This window comes from Erpetoichthys calabaricus, chromosome 5, assembly GCF_900747795.2.
Source record: "Erpetoichthys calabaricus chromosome 5, fErpCal1.3, whole genome shotgun sequence".
NCBI lineage: Eukaryota > Metazoa > Chordata > Cladistia > Polypteriformes > Polypteridae > Erpetoichthys > Erpetoichthys calabaricus.
In genome coordinates this window covers 4,146,838-4,171,270 of record NC_041398.2, presented here as the reverse complement: position 1 = coordinate 4,171,270, position 24,433 = coordinate 4,146,838, and the positions used below count along the sequence as shown (strand labels likewise).

Genomic DNA, 24,433 nt, shown 5'->3' with positions numbered 1-24,433 from the left:
TGTCAATTCATTGCATTTATTATCATTTCACTGTTAATATCTCCGGCCAGGCTTATGATATGAAAGCATTATGTGAGTGTGGTGGGACTGATGAGCTGAAAGTGACGTGGGGTCCTGTGACTGGTGCATTATGGGGTTTTGAGATTCAGGACAGGGAATCACCAAAGCAGTCTGTTAGACTTGAGTCTCTGAAGCATCAAGTGGACTCATGGGAAATGATAAAGAAATCCTGCCAACTATGCCATATCGTCCTCTACGTTGTCCTTTTTCTATTGTCTTCTTTTTCTTCTTTGCACTTCCTGCTGTTTCCTCTTTCTGTATTCCTGTGTCACCTTTCCGATGCTTTTCTACTTCCGTCATTCCCTTATAATATAATATATATAATAATAATAATCCATGGCATTAAATGAAAGCAGCTTAGTGTGCTTCACATAAAAACACAATGTCCACCACCATTAAGATATACATAAACAGTATATGGATATACGGATGCATTGACAAGCAATGGATTAAAAAAAAAAAAATCAAGAGTGGTCTCCCATAGACTTTCTCATATACTCTGATATGGGAATGGATATTTGAAGAATAAACCACAAGACAATAATTATATTTTAAATTATGTACAATAAAATACCATCAACAACAAATCAAATTAATAATATATTGAACAGTTATTATAAAAGTAATGTTCAATAAATAGGACTCTGTGCTGCATGAATAAAAAAAAAAATTATTTGTTTAGTAAAGTACCACTTCCAGTTGACGGATTTTTCCCTTTTCATCTATCAATCTCGTTGCATTTTTGAGATATCGTGTTTACACACACACAGCCTTAATTCTAAGAAATATTATTTTTAGACTCAGGAAGGTCTAAAATCTCAAGGTTGAATTTTTTCATAATTACTGTACTTTTTCTATACTTTGTATACGAGAAAGTAAAAAAGAATCAAATTTATGTGAAACAAGTTAAAGCTGACAAAGTATTCAACATCCTCTATTCGTTTCTCCATAGAGCAGAAACTTTATTAATTTATTCATGACTTAATACATTGTAGGAATTAAATCAAATGAAGATGGCATCAAAAATTTTGTGGAAGCCATTAGATGTTAAAAGACAGCATTGAATATGCATCAGTCCACTATGAGAATCACAGGGGTCTTCAGTCACTCAGCCCTCACAAAGCTTTGCTGAGTCATTGTGTGCATCACACTGGACATGGATAAGAGAAGAGGAGGAAAGGAAGAAGGTCACAGCCAAGCATGGTCAAGGTAAAGGCTACAAGGCCATCTCTACAGAGCTTCATGTTCCTGTGGCCTCAGTAACTAACATCAAGAAGTTTAAGGTTCATTGGACTGTAGCCAAACACACTGAATGCTGCTGCAGATGGAAAATGGACCCCCAAGTGAACAGAGAGACCGCTTCAGTGGTGTAGAAAGAACCAAGGCAAACATCAGGACAGATTCAGGCTGACCACCAAGATCAAAGTACAGCAGCTTCAAGAAGCCCCATTAATCACTTACTGAATGAAAGTGGGCTTTATGGTCAAAGACCTCACTTCTTAGAGACAGACAAAATAATACAATCAATAATTGACTGGAATTTTCAAAAAAACATATTGCTAAGCCACAGTGCTGGAGAGATTCCTTTGCACTGATGAAACTAAATGAGAGTTTTACAGTAAGTCACAGCAGCTCTGTGTCCACCAAAAACAAATCAAGTGTTCAAAGGAAAAACATGAAACATGGAGGAGGCTCATTAATGTTAGGGGGCTGCTGTGCTGAATATGTGTAGTGCACAATAAAATGTGAAGATCATCAAGACATTCTGGAGCAAACATCACAAAGCTCTGTCTGAAGTGCAGATCATGGGTCCTCCAGAACTTACAAGTAAGACCACCCAAATATGGTAGAAATCACATTGGAATCTGCTGAAGTGGTCCGCTATGCAACCTAAAATGAATCCAAGTCAACATCCATGGGAAGAGCTAGAAGTTACATTTGGGAGAAGAAGTCCATCAAAGCTCAAGAAGAGTGGACCGAGTGGGCAGTGAGAGGAGTAGAGGTCTCATCCAGAAGTTGGCAGATTACATCACTGGTTTGGAGAGCAGTCTTGGAAACTCCCCACATTACAGTGATGGTGACTTTAATAACACAAACCTCACCATCAACCTTCCCAGATACAAACAGCTTGTTAAATGGCCCACCAAGGACAGGATGACTGCTACTGCGACATGAAGGACGCATACTGGGCTTTGCTGCATTCCCAGCAAATTTATTGTGATTTATAATAATGGAAAGCCGCAGCTCACCAAAAAATCTAAGGAATCTCCATCAATTGAAAGAAAAGCCCCTAAAACTGGTTATAAGGACACCTAGAGACTGGCCAGGAATCGGCTAAACAACGCAGTCAGATATGCTGAATGGAAACACAGAAATAAACTGGAGCTTCAGTGTGGAGCAGACAGTCACTCCTCTGTGTGGAGAAGCCTTCAGTCTGTTACTAATTCCTAAAAGTTGTCTCCCAGTGCTCACTCAGACTCCTCATCCCTCAAGTTCTGTGGCAGATTTGACCAACAAGCTGCTCAGTTCTTTCATCCCCTCGGCTCCTTCAGCTCTGAGGTGGTTTTATCAACAGCCACTTCTTCACAAAGCCTCTCTCCTCTTCTCCCTTTTCTATGAAGGAATACGACAACGTCAGGAAGTTGTTCACAACACAGAAGTGGAAGAAGTCAGCCGGCCCTGACTCTGTCTCACCTGACACAATCAAACCTGTGCAGGCCGCTCGCTCCTCTCTTCACAGACATCTTTAATTCGTCCCTCACTCTGATTTCGTCACTCGAACTGATTGCTTTAAATCTTCTGTTGCTGTTCCTAAAAGTGATAAAATAAGCTGCCTCACTGATCACAGGCCTATTGCTCTTACATCAGTTTTAATGTAAATATTTGAATGGTTTCTTCTATGTCATCTGAAGTTTGTCACTGCTACTGATCTCGACCCTCTTCAGTTTGCATATCGAGCACACAGATCTGTGAACGACACCATCAACATGGGCCTTCACTGTGTGCTCAAGCACCAGGACTGTAAAGGAACTTCTGCCAGAATCCTGTTTGTAGACGTCAGCTCAGCTTTTAACACCATTGGGCCTGCGCTGTTGATAACTAAACTTCTACAGTCTAACTGAGTCCTTCAATCTGTGAATGGATTTACAGTTTTATGATAAAAGTGAAACAATACGTTTGTGTGGACTCCCACTTCTCAGACTGTCTCTGTATCCACACAGGTGCCCCCACAAGGCTGTGGACGGCCCCCCTACTTTACTCCTTGTACCCCAATGACTGCAGGTCCACTGATCTTCAGTTAAATCATTAAGTTCACTGATGACACCACCATTATTGGTCTAATTACTAACAGCAATGAAACACCTTCTACAAAAGAGGGGTCTCGTCTTGTGTCTTGGTGAGCTTCAACACCCTGCTGCTCAAGACCCCCGAGACAGTGGAAATGGCCATTGACTTTCACAAACAGCAGTCAGAACCTCTGACACTAGAAATGAATGATTCAGCAGTCAATATGGTGGACTCCTTCAAAGTTCTGAGCACAACAATCACAAACACTCTCAGCTGGGACATGAACACCACCACATCACTAAGAAGGCACAGCGGTGATTGGACTTGTTACACCAGATAAAGAAATTAAATATTTCACAGCCAATCCTCGTTCAGTTTTACAAAGCCGTAATTAAAAGTGTGATCACGTTCTCCATTGGTGTCTGGTTTGGCTCACCAACGGCACACTCCAAAAATAAATGAGAGCGTGTGGTGAGGTCTGCTGTGCTCTTCATCTGTGCAGACCTGTAGACATCTCGTGTCACTAACTGTGTCATAAGGACCACCACGGACTCATCTCAGCAGCTCATCACTTCTTCACACAAACTCCCAAACGCTTCAATCAATTCAAACTCAAACTAACAGACACCTCCAGAGTTTCTTAGCCAGAGCGACAGCCTCTCCCAGCAGTGACTTAGCCGTCTTCTGTGTGTATTCATGTGTTCTGTCAGAGACTGTGTGAAGGTGTGTGTGTGTGTACAGGGTGAGGACATTTTTGTGTGACACGGGAATACACACTCACACTCTCACCGGCACATCACTATCAGCACATCTCCTTTATAATTGGATTATTCTACAACTTGGTGTGAAGTTTGTCTTTTTCACTTCAGCTATTTCTGTTATTTGTCTGTGATGTTGTGTTCCGTTATAAGGAGCTCCAAATCTACCAAGTCAGATTCCTGCACATGAAATACTGGAGAATAAAAGGGATTCGGATTTATTGTGATTCCAGAATTTTAAACACCCCCACAGATTCTGTCAAATCAGATGAGCTCTTTACTATTAGTGTCTCATCAGCGCAGCTCCTGATTGGTTCTTGTTAATTGTCTGTGTTGTGCTCCTCCCCCAGTCCCGTTACACACTCCCAGATCTCCTCACTCGTTTTCTTTTCTCTCCTTTCAGACTTCTGTCCCCTCATACTGGACATCAACACGGCACACAGAGACCTCTGTTTGTCTAAAGGGAACAAGAAGGTGACAAGTGAGGGGACAAAAGCCAAATATCCTGATCATCCTGACAGATTTGACTGCTGTGTCCAAGTTCTGTGCAGAGAGGCTCTGACTGGGACTCGCTGTTACTGGGAGGTGGAGTGCAGTGGACGCTTCATGAAGATTGGAGTCGCATATAAAGGACTGAGCAGGAAAGGAGATAGGGTGGAGTGCGGCCTTGGATACAACGACAAGTCCTGGTGTTTGTGGTGTTTTAATTCCCAGTACTCTGTGTGTTACAATCGCCAGTGGACTGTAATCGGCGCCCCCTACAGCCCCAGAATAGGTGTGTATCTGGACTGGCCTGCTGGCTCTCTGTCATTTTATAGCGTCTCACACACAATGACCCTCCTGCACAGGTTCAACACCTCCTTCACTGAGCCCCTCTATCCAGGGTTTTGTGTTGGTTTTAACTCTAGTGTAACAATCTGTCATCTGACACCATGTGACCACAGACCAGTACCCTCCACCAGTCACTTGACGTCCCCACAAGCTCAGGTCCTCTTTGAGTTTGTAGTTTAGGGTGAAAATAATTTTACAGGATATGTGGGTTGGAGGGGGCAGCACCTCAGTGATTGAATTTGTGGATGAGAATGTGGATGGGGGGGGTCTGCATTATTATTGGGTTTGAGTAGCCAATCGGGTGTGTGTGTCATAATGAGGGGCGGAGACACCTCAGACCTACCAATACCAGTCTGACCAGTAGGGGTCACTGTTGATTCACAGCCACATGTCCTTCAGGCTGACACCCCAACAACTACTGAGGCCCCCAAGTGTCACTGAATGTCACCTGTTAAGTAGGACAGGCATGTCGTCCTGCTGGATCAGCACAACTGAAAGGCGCTATACAGACTCAGTATGGAGAGCTCTTGAATAGTGACTATATGTAGGAGCAGAGAATGACAGATGGGACTGGAGTGTTGTCCACTCACCAGATATGTTGTGACCCTCCATTGGTCACTCAAAGGGTCCTTCACTTCAAAATGAATTCACTGTGAATGTCTGAAGACGAGGACTCACCGGTCAGTCAGATGTCGGCCATACTGACAGAGTTTGGTGTTTTAGTTGATGTCACATTAAACTTTAAACTGCACCTCCTCCTTGTCCCCAGATTTGTCACTCTTCGTACCCTGAAAGCTCCAACATCTTCATAAAATGAATTCTTGGTCAGTTGGCACACACTTGACATGGGTGCACATATGTGGCTTTACAGTGGACTGGCACCTCGTCCAGGGTTGGTCCACCTTGTCCACAAACCTGAAATTGAAAAGCGGATAAGAAAGACAACGAATGGACAGAAGGGGTCACTGATTGGTCAGTCCCCACACTACTGCCTCTTGTGGCCACTCTAAATATTACACAGCAATTTATACAAAAAGGAAATCTAAAAGATAAAAGCAGAAAACATTCAGTGAAATCCTGAGCAGTGAAACATGAAAGGAGAGAATGAGAAACAATCAGAGAGTCAGACGAATGGAGACTTTAACAGGAGGACTGAGGGGTGGGACTGAAGTGCAGTGGCGCCCTCTAGTGGACACCCGCCATATTACACACATGGGAAAGGGGGGAGAAAAGAATACAGTGCAGTATAAAAGAAATAAGAATAAAGTAAAACACAAGAATAAAACCCCTGAAATAAAGAACTTTAAATATTATATCTAAAATTAATTAAGATTTAAATGAATTAAGAGCAAAATAAGGGTGACACGATCACACAGTCACATGACCTTCAGAGCTGACAGCTGAGCTGATTCTTCTGTAGCCAAACTGCCCCCCCTAGTGGCCACTCTCAATATTAAATGAATGGCAAGGCTGAGGGGGAGGAAAGATTTGGGTTTGATCAAATGGATATTTAGTGCGGATTTATTAATATTGTCATTACCTTTAAGGACAGTGCAGCTATGTTAGGTTATGGAAGAATCTGTAAGGGAAAAGAACATTTATTTTGATTAAGCTTTTTAATAATACATTTACAAAATACAAGTGTAATAATTGTTTACATTTTGTATCATAAACTCCCAATGGTGTTTGGTGAATAAACAATAAGGATGACTGACATTTGTCAAATCTGCTCATCTGTGACCTTCTGACTTGTCACCACCTCTGGTCACATCTCCTGTGTTGTCTGATCTGAAGATATAACACTCCGTATTGATGATCCATTTCTTAATAGCGCTGGAAAAGTCAGAATATGACAATGGGGTGAGTAACAAATAAGATGTTGATTTGGATTGAATATTTGATTTGTAAGTCAGGCAGTGAAATCGATCATTTAGACCTGAGCAGTGCTCTCCATTCCACATCTGAGTGTCTGCGCTCTGTCATGTGTCCCGTGTGTCTGCTGTGCCCTTGTATGCCCACTCCAGTCTGACCCCCACACACACTACTGAGATGTTCAGTTACTAATAAAGATGGACATTAAATGGTGAGTTAGACACTCATGGACACCACAAGAAGTTGAAGTGCAGTGAGGACTGAAGTCAGCTGTGATGTTTCATTTTGGGTTTCATTTATGCCTTAGGGCGGCACGGTGGTGCAGTGGGTAGTGCTGCTGCCTCGCAGTAAGGAGACCCATGTTCGCTACCTGGGTCCTCCCTGTGTGGAGTTTGCATGTTCTCCTCGTGTCTACGTGGGTACTCCCACAATCCAAAGACATGCAGGTTAGGTGGATTGGCAGTTCTAAATTGGCCCCTAGTGTGTGCTTGGTGTGTGTGTGTGTGTGTCCTGTGGTGGGTTGGCACCCTGCCCGGGATTGGTTCCTGCCTTGTGCCCTGTGTTGGCTGGGATTGGCTCCAGCAGACCCGTGTCCCTGTGTTTGGATTCAGCGGGTCGGAAAATGGATGGATGGATTTCTGCCTTAAATGTTTTTTCTTTAATCTTTTTGTCATTTTGTATTAATTGTTTTATAAATGATATTGATTTTATTGTTGTATGTATGGCTTGTTGATGAATATTTTCTTTCTAAGTTTTATGTTTATGTATTTTGTTAATTTTGTTCTCCTTAATTTTTTTCTGTGTATTTCATGTGGAGCCCAGGGGGGCGGGGCCACATGACACTGCAGCAGGAGCTCCGCCCCCAGGGGTGTTTAAGAAGAAGCTGCAGATGATAGAGGCGCTCCAACACTGGGCTCTGTCCTGTCTGGTGGGCTCTGCTTCACGTTTTGATGTTTGGTGGTCCTTTTGGTCTCCTGCTCTGGTTTAGGTTTGTTGGATTTTTGTCACTTGAGGGTTTTGCTTTATAATGTCTGATTTATTTTTTAAGCATATTTTAATCCTTTCTTTAATTTTTTTATATAATTATTTACATGTTCAGTAAACTGTGTTTGATTTTATTGTGCCAGATATATTTTTGTTTTTCTACATTTACATTTTCTCTCTTAGTAGACGCTTTCATCTAAAAGACATTAAAGTTAAGATCAGTCTCTGGACTGTTTGGGTACAAGTGTGATGGTGAGCAGTGGGCCCAGTTGGTTTAAATTCTGCCGACAAAGGGTTAATGTGCAGGGCACCTTTTCCGAGTTTGTGACATTAAAAGTGGTGTCCCTCAGGGTCCGCATTGGGGCCGCTGCTCTCTTTAATAATATTTATAAATAAACGAGAGAGGAGAATCACAAAGAGAGAGGAGATGGAGACTGATGGGCTGACTTCATGTTGAAGTTGATGACCAGTGAAGTGTTGTCTGTCACTGCGGTGTGAGAGTTCACTAAAACACAACGTCTGCTCCTGAATGAGTAAAGAACTAGCGGCAGATAATATTCAGTCAGTGAGTCGTCTCAGTAAGACAGAATTAGAGTGTAAGAAGGTCTTAGCGTCAGGACCGTCGGCTCTAGTAAGAGGTGAGCAGCACGAGTGTTCATGAATAGGAAGAAGTCCAAATGGTGTAAGCAGAGCCAAAGAGGGGAACACAGACCGGAAAGTCAAGTTGAATAACTTCATGGAGAGACACCAGCAGGCGGTCGAGCATCACAGGAGCTTAGGGGGCCAGCGGGTGTTACAGAACTGCACTGCTTAGCTAACCTGATATTCATCTGAACAATCAAACTTCAATAATGTAAATGTAATAAAAAGGGGCTGACAATCTAAGTAATCAAATCCTAATTTTAAAATGAGGCCAGCACATCAAGTCCTGTTTGATGTTGGACTTGTGGACGGTGCCTTGGACGGGTCAGTCCTCCTTGAAGGCCACATCTGCAGGAGACCCCCAGCTGGTCGAGCCTGGAGGAGGAGGTCACTGGCATGTACTGTAGTAGACAATTGGTGGGCCTTGACCCAGGGGTCCTTCATGGAGAAGGTGTGCATGGTGTGAACTGCTGTTACTCCTGAATGCGTACTGTGCTATTGGGAGTGGAATTCCAAACCTGCTGAGATGTCTGACACCCCACTGCTGCTCACTTGTCACTTTATCTTATTTAACAATCTCAATCTACTGGCAAGAATAAAGTGTGAAGAGGACAACTTAATGTGAGATGAAACTGAAATCACCACCAATGAACTTCTAGACGCTTCTTTAGAATCCAGTGTAAGTGGATTCACGTTGTCCTTACTTATGAATGTTGAGCACCTGTTAGCCCTTCAGTATCTTCAAGTGACGACTACATGTTGGGTCATCCGACTTCACTGCTCACCTGATGGGATGTTCAGGATGACAGAGCTGAATTGAAATGAGATGTGGGATTACTTTTTGTGTGGTTGATTACCGTGAGTCACATTAATGTAATGTACAGGTGCTGGTCGTAAAATTAGAATATCATGACAAAGTTGATTTATTTCAGTAATTCCATTCAAAAAGTGAAACGTGTATATTAGATACATCAGTCTGTGTGTAATGAATGAATTTCAAATGTTTATTTCTTTTAATGTTGATGATTATAACTGACAACTAATGAAAGTCCCAAATTCAGTATCTCGGAAAATTAGAATATCAATTAAGACCAATGCAAAAAAAGGATTTTTAGAAATGTTGGCCAACTGAAAGGTATGAACATGAGAAGTATGAGCATGTACAGCACTCAATATTTAGTTAGGGCTCCTTTGGCCTGGATTACTGCAGCAATGCGGCGTGGCATGGAGTCGATCAGTCTGTGGCACTGCTCAGGTGTTATGAGAGCCCATGTTGCTCTGATAGTGGCCTTCAGCTCTTCTGAATTGTTGGGTCTGGCGTATTGCATCTTCCTGTTCACAATACCCCATAGATTTTCTATGGGGTTAAGGTCAGGCGAGTTTGCTGGCCAATCAAGAACAGGGATACCATGGTCCTTAAACCAGGTACTGGTAGCTTTGGCACTGTGTGCAGGTGACAGGTCCTGTTGGAAAATGAAATCTGCATCTCCATAAAGTTCGTCAGCAGCAGGAAGCATGAAGTGCTCTAAAACTTCCTGGTAGACGGCTGCGTTAACCTTGGACCTCAGAAAACACAATGGACCAACACCAGCAGATGACATGGCACCCCAAACCATCACTGACTGTGGAAACTTTACACTGGACCTCACGCAACGTGGATTCTGTGTCTCTCCTCTCTTCCTCCAGACTCTGGGACCTTGATTTCCAAAGGAAATGCAAAATTTACTTTCATCAGAAAGCAGCAGTCCAGTCCTTTTTGTCTTTAGCCCAGGTGAGACGCTTCTGACGCTGTCTCTTGTTCAAGAGTGGCTTGACACAAGGAGTGCGACAGCTGAAACCCATGTCTTACATACGTCTGTGCCTGGTGGTTCTTGAAGCACTGACTCCAGCTGCAGTCCACTCTTTGTGAATCTCCCCCACATTTTTGTTTCACAATCCTCTCCAGGGTGCGGTTATCCCTATTGCTTGTACACTTTTTTCTACCACATCTTGTCCTTCCCTTCGCCTCTCTATTAATGTGCTTGGACACAGAGCTCTGTGAACAGCCAGCCTCTTTAGCAATGACCTTTTGTGTCTTGCCCTCCTTGTGCGAGGTGTCAATGGTCGTCTTTAGGACTAACTGTCAAGTCAGCAGTCTTCCCCATGATTGTGTAGCCTACAGAACTCGACTGAGAGACCATTTAAAGGCTTTTGAGTTAATTAGCTGATTAGAGTGTGGCACCAGGTGTCTTCAATATTGAACCTTTTCACAATATTCTAATTTTCTGAGATCCTGAATTTGGGACTTTCATTAGTTGTCAGTTATAATCATCAACATTAAAAGAAATAAACATTTGAAATACATCAGTCTGTGTGTAATGAATGAATCTAATATACAAGTTTCACTTTTTGAATGGAATTACTGAAATAAATCAACTTTGTCATGATATTCTAATTTTATGACCAGCACCTGTAATCTCCTAAAATGAATGCTGAGAAGAAGACTACAAACAGACAATGAACGTAACACCATACATTACATACACCATCAGGTGATGAACACAAGAGACACTCCTGGATTTGTAAGTGTGGCCCGATGTTAAGTAGCCTGTCCTTGAACCTGCTGCTGCTGACCTCAGAAAATCTCAAAACTGTCTCAGCAGCCAAAGACAACAGTGGGGCCCGATGTCTGATGTAGTTTACAGCCTCTATGGCATGGACCACCCTGCTCAATTTACTGAAGGACAGACGAGATTTAATGTCATTTATTTACTTAGCTCAGTGCAGATGGGCTACTTCATGAACGTGACATACATATACCGTAGTGAGAGACCCCATAAATGGCACAGTGTAAGACCTCCGCCATGTTTCAGCAGTCACAGGATCTCATGTTCACTTCAGATGGTGCTTAGAGATGGAAAAGAAAATACAAATAAATCACAAGCCATAACAGTCGGGTGCTTACCTTTCACAGGTTGTGTGTTCAGAACAAACCTCAAATTCTGACATCAGATGACCGAGTATTTATCTTGTGCCAGAAACATTCTGTTGAAAAGTCACGGACATTAAATTTCATCTGCCACAAATCAGCCCACCATGTGTGCTCTCCAAGCCCCTCTGTGATGATTCAACGAATTCTCAACTGTATGCCAGTCCACCTATCTTGGTATCATCTGCAAACTTAACTAGCTTGTTCCTTATATTCCTATCTAAATCATTTATATATATATTAAAAATAGGAGCGGCTGTAACACTACCCCCTGCTGGTCACCACTCTTAACATCGGCCAGTTCTGATGAGGCTCCTCACACCATCACTCTGGCACTTGCCATGTGTTGCTCATTCTTATCCTTAATATTTGTGTCCATTCATTTTCCTGTGATGTGCATTAGGCTCTTGGATCTCTCTGGTCACCTTTTTATATAACAGGATAAGATTTGACATTTTCCAGTCCTTTTGGAATTTCCCCAGTGCACAGTAACATCCTAAAAATATGCATCAGGAGTTTATATCTGTACTTGCTAACCTCCTTAAGAACTCGAGGATAAATACAATAATAATAATAAGAAGAAGAAGAAGAATACATTTTATTTATATAGTGCCTTTCCCATGCTCATGGCCCTTATTAACCCTTAAACTGCCGGCTATAGTCCCTTCCCAGTGCCATTTGCCAGCACGCCGGAGCTGATCAGTCCGTGTTGTGTATTCGTTGAACAGCCAGCTCGTGCCCACTGGCGCCCCCTACAGCCTCACTGTCCCTGATTGAGCCGCTGCACTAGACTGGCCTGCCAGCATCAGCGCTGACCTCCATGTGTTTGTGTTCAGCCCGTTCAAGTGCAGTTGGCTCGGTGATTTACTGACTGTCATCAATGGCGTCAGTTACACTTTATACATGTAATAACTTATTGTTGCAGTAGTTTTTCTTTTATAGTTTTTACAGTTCATTGGCAGGGTGTGAAATGATCAGTTGTTGCAGTAATTGTGGTGTTCTTTGAAAGAAAAAAAATCTGTGTTCCATTACAATTTCACATTTTCTTTGTGAATTGTGACGTTTACTTAAAAAGTGCAACAAGAAAATTATTTGTCGTCCAGGGGTGCATTAGCCCCCAAGTATGATGCAGTTTATATTATTCACAGCTTTATTTAATACTGAATCATAATTGTACACTTTGTGGTATTTCTTTGTACTTGTTCGGCCCGATCGACATGTCAGTTCACGGCGCTGTAGGTCGCTCTGGCGCTGTGACTGATCTTTAAATTGAATCTAGAAGTTCGTTACTAGTCATTACGTTAATTGTCCATAAGAATACTTGCAGTGGTGCCGTGTGATACTCAAACTGTAATCGCATACATTTATATTTAAAGGTGTGTATTCACTTATTCACATGTTTGCTTGTACAGAGTTCTGGTGATTTTAATAATTAGTTAGTTATAAATGTATTCTCTTTTATAGTTTGAACATGGATGGGAAAAAGAAAAGAAACGTTGATCTTGAATGTCGTGTGTTTAATGATGAATGGGATGTAAAATAGTTCTTCATATGATCGGATTAAGTCAAAGGATAAAGCCGTACGTCTCATTTGTAAAGACACTGTTGCTGACTTGAAAGAATACAATGCCGCCATTATGAAATAAAACATGCTTATCGCAATATAAAGAAAAGGAGCGTTCAGATCAGTTTGAATTGTGATGTCGTTGTCTGCGTTCTCAGCAAGATTTAATTACGAAAGCAAACTGAAGCCTTAACCTTGGTAAGCTACAAGGCTGCTTATGTTTTGGCTAAAAACCATCGATGGCAAAATCATCAACGAATGTGTGATGGAAGCAGTGGCTGAGTTATGCCCAGAAAAACTTGATCTGTTTAAAATGATAAGTCCTGCACTAAATGCTGTTGCTCGTCGGGTCGGAAATATGTGAAATAGCACATCGAGCAAATTGTAGGCAAAGCCCAATGCTTAAGTCGGGATTCTCTCTCGCTGGATGAACCAACTGATGTCTGTAAGACCTTGTAACTCGTAGTATTTTTTCATGGCGTCGATGATGAACTTAATGTCACACAGGAATTAGCGTCACTTCACAGCATGCAGGGCTCTACAACAGGAGAGGATATCTTCAAAGAAATTCAAAAAACATGAACAGAATATAATTTGGACAGCTGATGGAGGACAAAACATGTCTGGTATGAAGATGGCTTTGGTTGGACAAATCACAAAAGCTTGTTAGGATGCAGGAATATCAAACCAATGTTTCTTCACAGTGTTATCCACCAACAACCACTCTGTGGAGAATACGCTGATATGAGCTGTGTCTTCAAACCTGCTATTTCGATGGTAAACGTCATTCGCTCTCATGCACTTCATCATCGCCAGTTTCGGTCGTTTCTCGAGGATTGTGATTCCGAGAGTTGACTTGACATTTTATACTGCAGTCCGATGGCTTAGCTGTAGAAAGGGTCTTTCATGTCAGGAATGAAACCGATATATTTCTTACCGAGAAAAAACTATATGAACCACTTTTATCAGATACCGAGGGGCTTTGGAAATTGGCATTTCTGCAGATCTGGTGAACCACATGAAAAATTTTAATTTAAAGTTGCAGGGTGAAAATAACTTATTTGTGATTTATTAACTCATATCAAGGCATTCAGAGCAAAGCTGATACTTCAGGAAGGCCTGGTGAAAGATTATAACTTTGCTCATATGCCGTACTGTGCAGAATTGCATAAAAAGGGTGAAGCGGAATTTCCTTTCTTGTTCGCAAATTTAGTTATTTCAGATCTTAAACAACAATTTCAGGAGCGATTTGCTGATTTGGACACCAATGCCAGGGAAATTCGATTGTTTCAAAATCCGTTTGACTGTGATGTCGCTGATGTACCAAGTCAAATTCAAATGGAAATTAATGAACTTCAGGCAAATGAACATATTAAAGATACATACAAGGAAGGAAACTTGATCGATTTTTATAAATTTTTGACCTCTGAGCAGTTTCCAAATTTGAAGAAATTAGCTTGTAAATTTATCTCCAACACATCTTTATGAACAAACGTTTTCCCGAATGAAAGATATCAAGTTAAAATACAGGACAAATTTATCTGATGAACATGTGAAGTCGCTACTTGTAATTAGCGTTTCAAAATTTGAACCTCAGTTTAATAAGATTTTAAAATCACAAAAACAGTTCCATCAATGGTTTATTATAATTTGTGATGAAAATATGAGAATTTTCTGGAAGTGTTCGTCGTCATTAATATACGATAATTTAATCTCACATACTCTAATTAGTTTATAAACATTTCTGCTTTCAATAAAAGAATCATATATTTAGTTATTTATCTTTTATGTTAGTCCCCTGAAAAGTGCTAAAGTACCCAATGTGGCCTTCGTGGAGACCCCTGTACTAAACGGCAGCTCAAAGAGCACTTAACAGTAAATAGTCTAACAACTCAATATAAGACAATGAAACGAAGAGGCCGCGCCGCCCACAGTGAAGGCTCACGCTGTCCTGCTGCGTGTTTGGAAGGCGCTGATTGGCTGAAACTGTTTAGAGCGAATTGTCCCAAGATGGAAGTGCCGTATGGCGATCAGAAACGAAAAGACACATTTAGACATACTGGACAGTAGTTTATGTTATGTCAGTACAAATTCAATACAATACCAGGGTCTCCAAACACTCAGATATGAAGCTTATTACGTTTTACAGTGAAACTCTTTACATACATAATATAATTAGGGGAGTGTGCCAATTCTCCCGTGTTCATACTTTAGAGACCCCTGGTTTAGTACAACAGGTGGCTTACTTAGCTCTTAATTCGATATTGAAATGAACACACAAGCCTCCCAAATTAGTTATTGAAATGCCTATGTGTTGTGTAAGAACAGGATGAAGTCTAGAACTATTTCAGAGATGGAAGAAGGCAGTCCGAGAAATGTTACTTATACGGGAGGAATTATTTAATAATTACCATGATTGATGTATAAATGGATATAAATAATTGCATTTAAACGATTCGCCAAAATCTGTTGTAGCCTATGTAAACGATACTGTTTTAAACATTATTGTTTTTTCATCAGAAATAACAGTTTCCAAGTGTACCTGTATTACTTTAAATGGCACTTTTGCCACTTGCAATATGGCGGACGCACTGACGTATCGTGTCGACTGGGCAACACAGTGAGTGTGGCGTCTATCTATATATGTCTACGGTCTGCGCAGTCAGCAGCCGGTTTGGTCAGCCTCTCATCTGCTGAACGGCTCCAAGTAGATATTGCTGCAGACCGGAGTAAGATCCATCCATCCATTATCCAATCCGCTGAATCTGAACACAGGGTCACAGGGGTCTGCTGGAGCCAATCCCAGCCAACACAGGGCACAAGACAGGACCGGAGTAAGATGAGTGTGACAAATCATTTTCAACTTCAGCCAATCAAATATTACATTTATGTACGTCAAAGCGTAAAAGCAGTTGGCCCTGCTGCATCTGTAAGGTGTGCTAACGCGACTTTAAATCCTAGTTGGGGCTCTCATATGGTCCCTGCCCAAAGTTTAAAAAAGGACTTTTTAAAAAGAGCTATACTCAGGGCCGGATTTTCCTATAGGCTAACTAGGCTTCAGCCTAGGGCCTCAAGATCAAGAGGGGCCTACATTCAAATTGTTAGCAAAATTTTATTATCTCTCATGTAATTTACAAACTTCAAAATGGAAGGTGAAAGGGCCTCATAAGTGGAATAGCCTAGGGCCTCTTTTCATATAAATCCAGCCCTGGCTATACTTGTCTGTAAGTTTAGAAATACTTTTAGGAGACATTATGAATGATTCACATGTAGATAGATAGATAGATAGATAGATAGATAGATAGATAGATAGATAGATAGATAGATACTTTATTAATCCCAGGGGGAAATTCACATACTCCAGCAGCAAAAAATATTAAAGAGTAATAAAAAATGCAGGTAAAAAACAGACAATAACTTGAATAATGTTCAACGTTTACCCCCTCTGGTGGAATTGAAGAGTCGCATAGTTTGGGGGAGGAATGATCTTCTCAGTCTGTCAGTGGAGCAGGACAGTGACAGCAGTCTGTCGCTGAAACTGCTCCTCTGTCTGGAGATGACACTGTTTAATGGATGTAGTGGATTCTCCATAATTGATAGGAGCCTGCTGAGTGCCCGTTGCTCTGCTACGGATGTCAAACCGTCCAGCTCTATGCCAACAATAGAGCCTGCCTTCCTCACCAGTTTGTCCAGGCGTGAGGCATCCTTCTTCTTAATGCTGCCTCCCCAGCACACCACTGCGTAGAAGAGGGCACTCGCCACAACCATCTGATAGAACATCTGCAGCATCTTACTGCAGATGTTGAAGGATGCCAGTCTTCTAAGGAAGTACAGGCGGCTCTGTCCTTTCTTGCACAGAGAATCAGTATTGGCAGTCCAGTCCAATTTATCATCCAGCTGCACTCCCAGGTATTTATAGGTCTGCACCCTCTGCACACAGTCACCTCTGATGATCACGGGGTCCATGAGTGGCCTGGGTCTCCTAAAATCCACCACCAGTTCCTTGGTTTTGCTGGTGTTCAGTTGTAGGTGGTTTAAGTCGCACCATTTAACAAAGTCCTTGATTAGGTTCCTATACTCCTCCTCCTGCCCACTCCTGATGCAGCCCACGATAGCAGTGTCATCAGCAAACTTTTGCACGTGGCAGGACTCCGAGTTATATTGGAAGTCTGATGTATATAGGCTGAATAGGACCAGAGAAAGTACAGTCCCCTGTGGCGCTCCTGTGTTGCTAACCACAATGTCAGATCTGCAATTCCCGAGACGCACATACTGAGGTCTGTTTGTAAGATAGTCCACAATCCATGCCACCAGGTATGAATCTACTCCCATCTCTGTCAGCTTGTCCCTAAGGAGCAGAGGTTGGATGGTGTTGAAGGCGCTAGAGAAGTCTAGAAACATAATTCTTACAGCGCCACTGCCTCTGTCCAAGTGGGAGAGGGATCAATGTAGCATATAGATGATGGCATCTTCCACTCCCACCTTCCCCTGGTATGCGAACTGCAGAGGGTCGAGGGCGTGTTGGACCTGTGGCCTCAGGTGGTGAAGCAGCAGCCTCTCCATGGTCTTCATCACATGTGATGTCAGAGCGACAGGCCGGAAGTCATTCAGCTCACCAGGACGTGATATCTTTGGGACTGGGGTGATGCAAGATGTTTTCTTGTTGTGTAGTATTGTCCACCAATCTGTAACAAATTAATAAGCATATTTTGCGTAAGACAGCACATATTATAACAATCCAGCGTCACCCCATGTCGATCATATAAGAGAGGCACTCCTCATTAAACGTTTTTACTATTCAGTGATTCCCAGATCTGTAGCTGATTTGTATTATTGATTTCCTAAAAGCAATGTGATTAAAAGCGAGCTCTGCATAACTAATCACAACTGTCTTTAAAACAGAATCAGTGCAATCGACAGCGTCTTCTGCAGTTTAGGGAAGCCTCGCGATTTCTGCGTTAATGAGACAAAAATTATGTAAAGAAACTTTGCGAATTCATCCAGAGGTGAAAATAAAGATCACTCAAGTACTGACAAGAAGGAGCAGCTGGATAAACACATCTGGAGCCAAACTTTCTAAAAACCACCTGACTTTGTCAGCAACATCCTTTACTTGTGAATTCATCTTGTCAAAGGGGGGTAAATAAGTAGTCTTCCGAAGTGCAGCACAACAAAGTAAATCATTGATGGAAATAGAATTCTTGACAGACTAAGCTTTTGTCGTTTCTGTTTCCTTAAACCATCTTCAGTCCCACAATCTTCCGCAGTCAGTGACACGTTTAACGTTCTCTGCTCTTACCCAGATAGTCACAACAACGGAGTTATATTTTCAAAGGTAAACATTTAAAAATTAAATCAAATGTCTGAGGATAATTTTTACTGAATTACTGACATTCAAATGCCAATGCAAATGTTCTTACTTTTTGTATCAGTTTAAAAAAAAAAATCTCTCAATCAAGTAATGTCCCAATAATGAGAAGTAAACGGATAGAGAGTGAAGTGAGTGAAATCCCGCGGCAGATGGCGCTCTTCACACGTCCTGCATTTACGCCAGCATCCCCCGTTAAATGAATGGCCGCCAACAAATACAGGTTGTTAAAAAGACGCTATACCTGCTCGCCATGTTTTCCACATGAAGGGAAAGGTTTAGTGAAAACAACAACTACTTATGTCTATAACTAACGAAATGAAATACTAGTTATTCATTACAGAATTAATATGCTTTATACTTACACATTCGTAGCATAATAGCTCTTAGATAAAAGTTACAGCTGAATGCGTTGCTGTAAAGACCAAGAAATCGATGTGAGAGGAAGTGCAGTGTCATTAAATTTAACTTAACTTAAATGTGTTCACTTCACAGTATGGTTTTTTTACCTAGAATAAGTTATAAAAAATGTTTACATTTTAAGAAAAAGAATAAGTTAACGTTATTTTTGATTTTTTATTGAATTAGAATTAAATAAAATAAAAAGAGTAAAACCCATGTTTATTAAAGTAATGATTATTTTGCGCATAGTTAGCTATTTTTTGTTATTATTTTTCACACAGGCAAGATTTATTTTTTACAGCCAATCAGCGCCTTCCAAACACGCGGCAGGACAGCGTGAGCCTTCATTGTCTTATGCGGCGCGGCCTCTTCGTTTCATTGTCTTATATTGAGTTGTTAGACTATTTACTGTTAAGTGCTGTTTGAGCTGCCGTTTAGTACAACAGGTGGCTTACTGAGCTCTTAAATCGATATTGAAATGAACACACAAGCCTCATAAATTAGTTATTGAAATATCTACGTTTACAGTGTCCGTTTTAGAGAGTCGTAGTTTTTACTTGTTCCCGTTATTATTACTTATACTTTTTTACTGTCACATATTATTCGTTACTACTCACGAGTCCCGCTTCATTAAGATTCTGTTTTATATTCTGTATATGCAAACATTGTAATCGGAGCGTTTATTGACATGACTATAGCAGACTTGTCATCTTCTTAAAATGACTTTATTTATGTGATATTGACAACTAATCATAAGGTCAGAAATCAAGGAGGCTGTGAGTTTCATGGACTGCGCTGTTTCTTTGTTTTCGTGACATCGCGTCAGTAGAGAGTGCGTGACGTTAACAATGCATTGTGTCCTAAATGACAGCGCACACGCTTTGTGATAAAAGGCCAATGTGTCTCAGTTTGTTCATTAATATATTTGACAGTGTATTTTAATCAGAATTATTATAAACATATTACCAATATTCATTTCCCATGTAGATATGTAAAATTTGGTGAGAATAAATGAAAGAGTAATAACACATATAATAGTTATGTTGCATTGTTTATAATTAACAAATCTCATCGTTTATCTGAAATATTCTCCTTTGTATTTAACGTTTGACAACGGAATACTTCAGTGTACAGTCGATTTATTGCACTTCTGAAGGTGTACATTGTCGGTATTCTCCATTGCATTTGCCCCCCAGTGTAACGCGTGTTAGTGTAAGTGAGGGGCGGCAGACGAGCTCACGTAACGGGAGACAAGGCACCTCCTCACCCTGATGTCATGAGGGCTCTTCTCATAAATATTACCATCTTGAGCTTCTTCTCATTCCTGCCATATTACTATTATTATTATTATTATTATTATTATTATTATTATAAAACACGTATGCCTTCAAAGCCTTGAATGAAACTCCGTCTTGATGCTTTGGGTAACACGACAGGTGAGGAGCAGAGAACGTTAAACGTGTCAGTGACTGCAGGGGATTGTGGGACTGAAGATGGTCTAAGAAAACAGAAACAACAAAAGCTTAGTCTGTCAAGAATTCTGTTTCCAGCAATGATTTACTCTGTTGTGCCGCACTTCAGAAGTCTACTTATTTACCCCCCTTTGAAAAGATGAATTCACAAGGAAAGGATGTTACTGCAAGTCTTATGTTTTTTAGAAAGTTTGGCTCCAGAGGTGCTTATCCAGCTGCTCCTTCTTGTCAGTACTTGAGTGATCTTTATGTTCACCTCTGGGTGAATTCACAAAGTTTCTTTTCATCATTTTTGTCTCATTAATGCAGAAATCCCGAGGCTTTCCCTAAATTGCAGAAGACGCTGTCGATTGCACTGATTCTTTTTTAAAGACAGTTGTGATTAGTTATACAGAGCTCGTTTTTACTCACATTGCTTTTTGGAAATCAATAATATAAATCAGCTACAGATCTGGGAATCACTGAATAGTAAACACATTTAATGAGGAGTGTCGTGCGCTTACACAAATCGGCGTTGATGAAGCTTCTCTGATATGATCGCCATGGGGTGACGCTGGATTGTTATAAAACGTCCTGCCTTACGCAAATAAATGCTTATTAATTTGTTTCAGATTCTAGGCGGACAAGACTAAGTAACAAGAAACGAGGTGTCACATGTGAATCGTTCATAATGTCTGCTATTTGTTAACTTAGAGACAAGTACTACATAACTCTTTTTAAAAACTCCTTCTTTTAAAACTTTGTGCAAAGACCATACTCGAGCCCCAACTAGGATTTAAACTCGCGTCAGCACACCTTACAGACACAGCAGGGCCAACTGCTCTTACGCTTTGAGTCAAAGCCATTGAGAAGGGTCCGGCTGCAGGTCGCAGACTTGGCCTTCCACACCTCAGGCCTTCCACGACTCGCCCCCAACATTTAGCGTCTGTCCTCTGACACATTGATTTACTTGCAAGAAAGTAATGTTGATTAACCCTGTAACCGTAAAAGATGATAAAATCGTTATTAATATGCCTTCGTCCGATCATGAGACCAGAATCCAAGTTTATGTTTATATTATTATTGTTGTAGTTCTTTTTAGATTGAAAAAAATCAATTTCATAACACGATTCAGGGTTCAAAAGAAAGAGGACATATTCTTTTAGATTAAGGAAACACCATACTAAATATGCATGTGGTTGTTCTAACTTCTATTATAGTGAATTCTATCATTTAAAATACTTGAAATCATTGTTACATTATTTCTGGAACCTCCTTCAATAAAAGGGAAAGTTCCGTTAATGACATTAATTTATTATGTTGCAAAATGAGTGATGATCAAAGCCATGTAAAAGAAAAGAAAAACAAAAACGCTTTTAAAATTGTTTGTATTGTACAATGTTTAAAATAATACAGCATATGTGGGGACCTTCATCCTCCATTGTCTGTCTTGAAATGTGTTTTCTTAATTTTATTCTACACTGCAGTTCCAATACTGATACATTTCAAGTGGTGTTGTTAAACTTTCAGACGTTTTCCTGGTTTTTAACTTTAATGCATAATTGTTTTCCCTGTGAATATTAAAGGAGCGTCAGAGACATACTGCATAAAAATAAATGCATGTTTTGGTAAATAGTTTTAAAATTATATCACATGAGTGAGTCAGGTGTTTAATACTTGAAGTACCAACATTTATGAAATGATTCTGTATTTTGAAAACCGTTGGTGGCATCGCTGCTGGCTCGCAGAAAGGAGACCAGGTTTACATCTCTGGTTCTCCTCCTGTCTGCATGGTTTCCTTCTGGTGCTCTGGTTTCCTTCCTCAGATGTAAAGGTTAGGTGTATTGGTGTTGCTAAAAATTGGCACTAGTGTGTGTTTGGTGTGTGTATGTCCGCCCTGAAATGCAAGGGCTCCCTGACGAGGGTTTGTTCCTGCCTTGTGCCCTATGCTGGCTTAGATAGGCTTCAGCACCCTACCCAGTGACCCTGTTCAGGACTGAGTGGTTTAAACAATGGATGAATGAATGAAATCTTGGTTACCCTTAGACAATCTATTATGGTTATATATGAATTTTTGGAGTGTAAAAATATGTTTTAAACTTTTGGTTAAGATGCCTCCATTCAAATACAAGAAATATCCTTTTCTCTGGAATGGCTTGCCTTATTATGTTAGATCTGCTCCAATACTGAGCATTTTAAGTCAAAGTCAATGAAGTCTTATCTCTTCTCACTAGCACTTGACCCTGTAAGACGCTGACATTACGTTTGTATTAGTTAGGTCATGTACAGTATATGCATGATTATAAATACAGTATGCATGTATGAATGTGGACATTTAGAGTTGATCTTTTATGTAATGGTTATTCTTGCAGTTATGTGATGTGTACATACTGTATATTTGAACTGCTTCTTTTACCATTTTTTGTACAGCATTTCAGTTCAGTTTTGGCTGTTGAAAATGCTGTTTATAAATAAAATTGGCCTTGCCTTAAAAACATTATTTTAATGCATAACAATAATAAATGCAGATCTGAGACAATAGCTTAAAAATGAAACTGGTTTGTAACATTTATTACCAAAAAGTTAAACAAAATATAAACAAAGAACTAGAATTATAGGTCATAGAACAATGAGGGACATGTACGTTCATGTTACATTTTCTTACAAAACACAGTAATTTTTCTTTTTCCTCTCATATTATTGCATCATTATCATTCTTTAATTTAATATTATTTATTGTATCAGTATGCTGCTGCTGGAGAATGTGAATTTCCCAATGGGATTGGAAGTATCTATCTATCTATCATATAGTGCCTTTCACATCTATCTATCTATCTATCTATCTATCTATCTATCTATCTATCTATCTATCTATCTATCTATCTATCTATCTATCTATCTATCTATCTATCTATCTATCTATCTATCTATCATATAGTCACTATACTACTATATACTACTATATAGTCACTATATTATAGTGCCTTTCACATCTATCTATCTATCTATCTATCTATCTATCTATCTATCTATCTATCTATCTATCTATCTATCTATCTATCTATCTATCTATCTATCTATCTATCTAAAAACAGATGCATATCTTCCATATCTGAAAAAAGGAAGGTCAATGGTTCAAGGACATATTCCCTCTCCTCTTCTTCTGGAAATTCAGTTAACAAATCACATTTTTGAAGGGCCTCCTCTGTCGTCCTCCTCCATCGAGAGTAATGAAGGGAGTGAGACTTGCCCTTTGAAGACAGAATTATTCTCAGTACACCACTTCTCTGCCTCCAGAAGATGCTGAAGAATTTTGTGTTGCTGTAATATTTAAGAAAAAAAAATCTGTAAATGGTCATCATAAAGCTTAAATAGAAATTAAAACTATAAGTACATAAAGTCTTCATTCTTGCAATAGGTACTTTCAGCACATAAAGTGTAATCAATAGCTTCAGGCAATGTAAGAGTGAAATATGAAAGGCTAATGCCCATACCTTCTCTCTAAAGTAATCAGTAAGGCCACCAATATTTACAAAAGTGAGGTTTTGGAATGAGCCAAGTAAATACGAGATGAAGACTCTTGTGGCCAGAAGGCAGCAATATACTTCTTACATTGTAAGATACTGATGGAAAGGTAATCATGTCCTTTAGGAGATCACCTGTGCCAATAGACTCGAGGACACACTAGCAGAATTTACAACTCAGAGGGTAGGAACGGGACAGTTAAATACACAGATAAGAGGAAGATGGGGTCGCTCCTTTGGCCAGATGGTTGATATGACTTTTGGATCAAGGTAATGGCAGCTGATGATGGGGCAATTACATCCATTAGAAACTTAGCAATGTTTATTAGGCATTAGGAAATATTGGTGACTAGGAAAAAACACAGGAATGCTGAGTCAGATAATGAAGAGAAAAATATAGAGAGTGAGGTAATCTTGTGATACATTATTAACATCGCTGTATTGGATCACTATATTATTAATACATCCATCCATCCATTCTCCAACCCACTGTATCCTAACTACAGGGTCACCGGGGCCTGTCGGAACCAATCCCAGCCAACACAGGGCGCAAGGCAGGAAACAAACCCCAGGCAGGGTGCCAGCCCACCGCAGGGCACACACACACACACACAAACACCAGGGACAATGTAGAATCATCAATCCACCTAACCTGCATGTCTTTGGACTGTGGGAGGAAACCCACGCAGACACGGGGAGAACATGCAAACTCCATGCAGGG

General features: G+C 40.5%; 2 protein-coding genes across 2 annotated transcripts in view; one reads left to right on the top strand and one right to left on the bottom strand.

Moving 5' to 3' along the window:
- LOC114652497 (tripartite motif-containing protein 16-like) overlaps nt 1-24,433 on the top strand; it is a 642,127-nt gene that overhangs the window by 231,259 nt on the left and 386,435 nt on the right. The window lies entirely within an intron of this gene.
- The window catches only part of LOC114642076 (tripartite motif-containing protein 16-like), a 920,397-nt gene that overhangs the window by 596,284 nt on the left and 299,680 nt on the right, over nt 1-24,433 (bottom strand). The window lies entirely within an intron of this gene.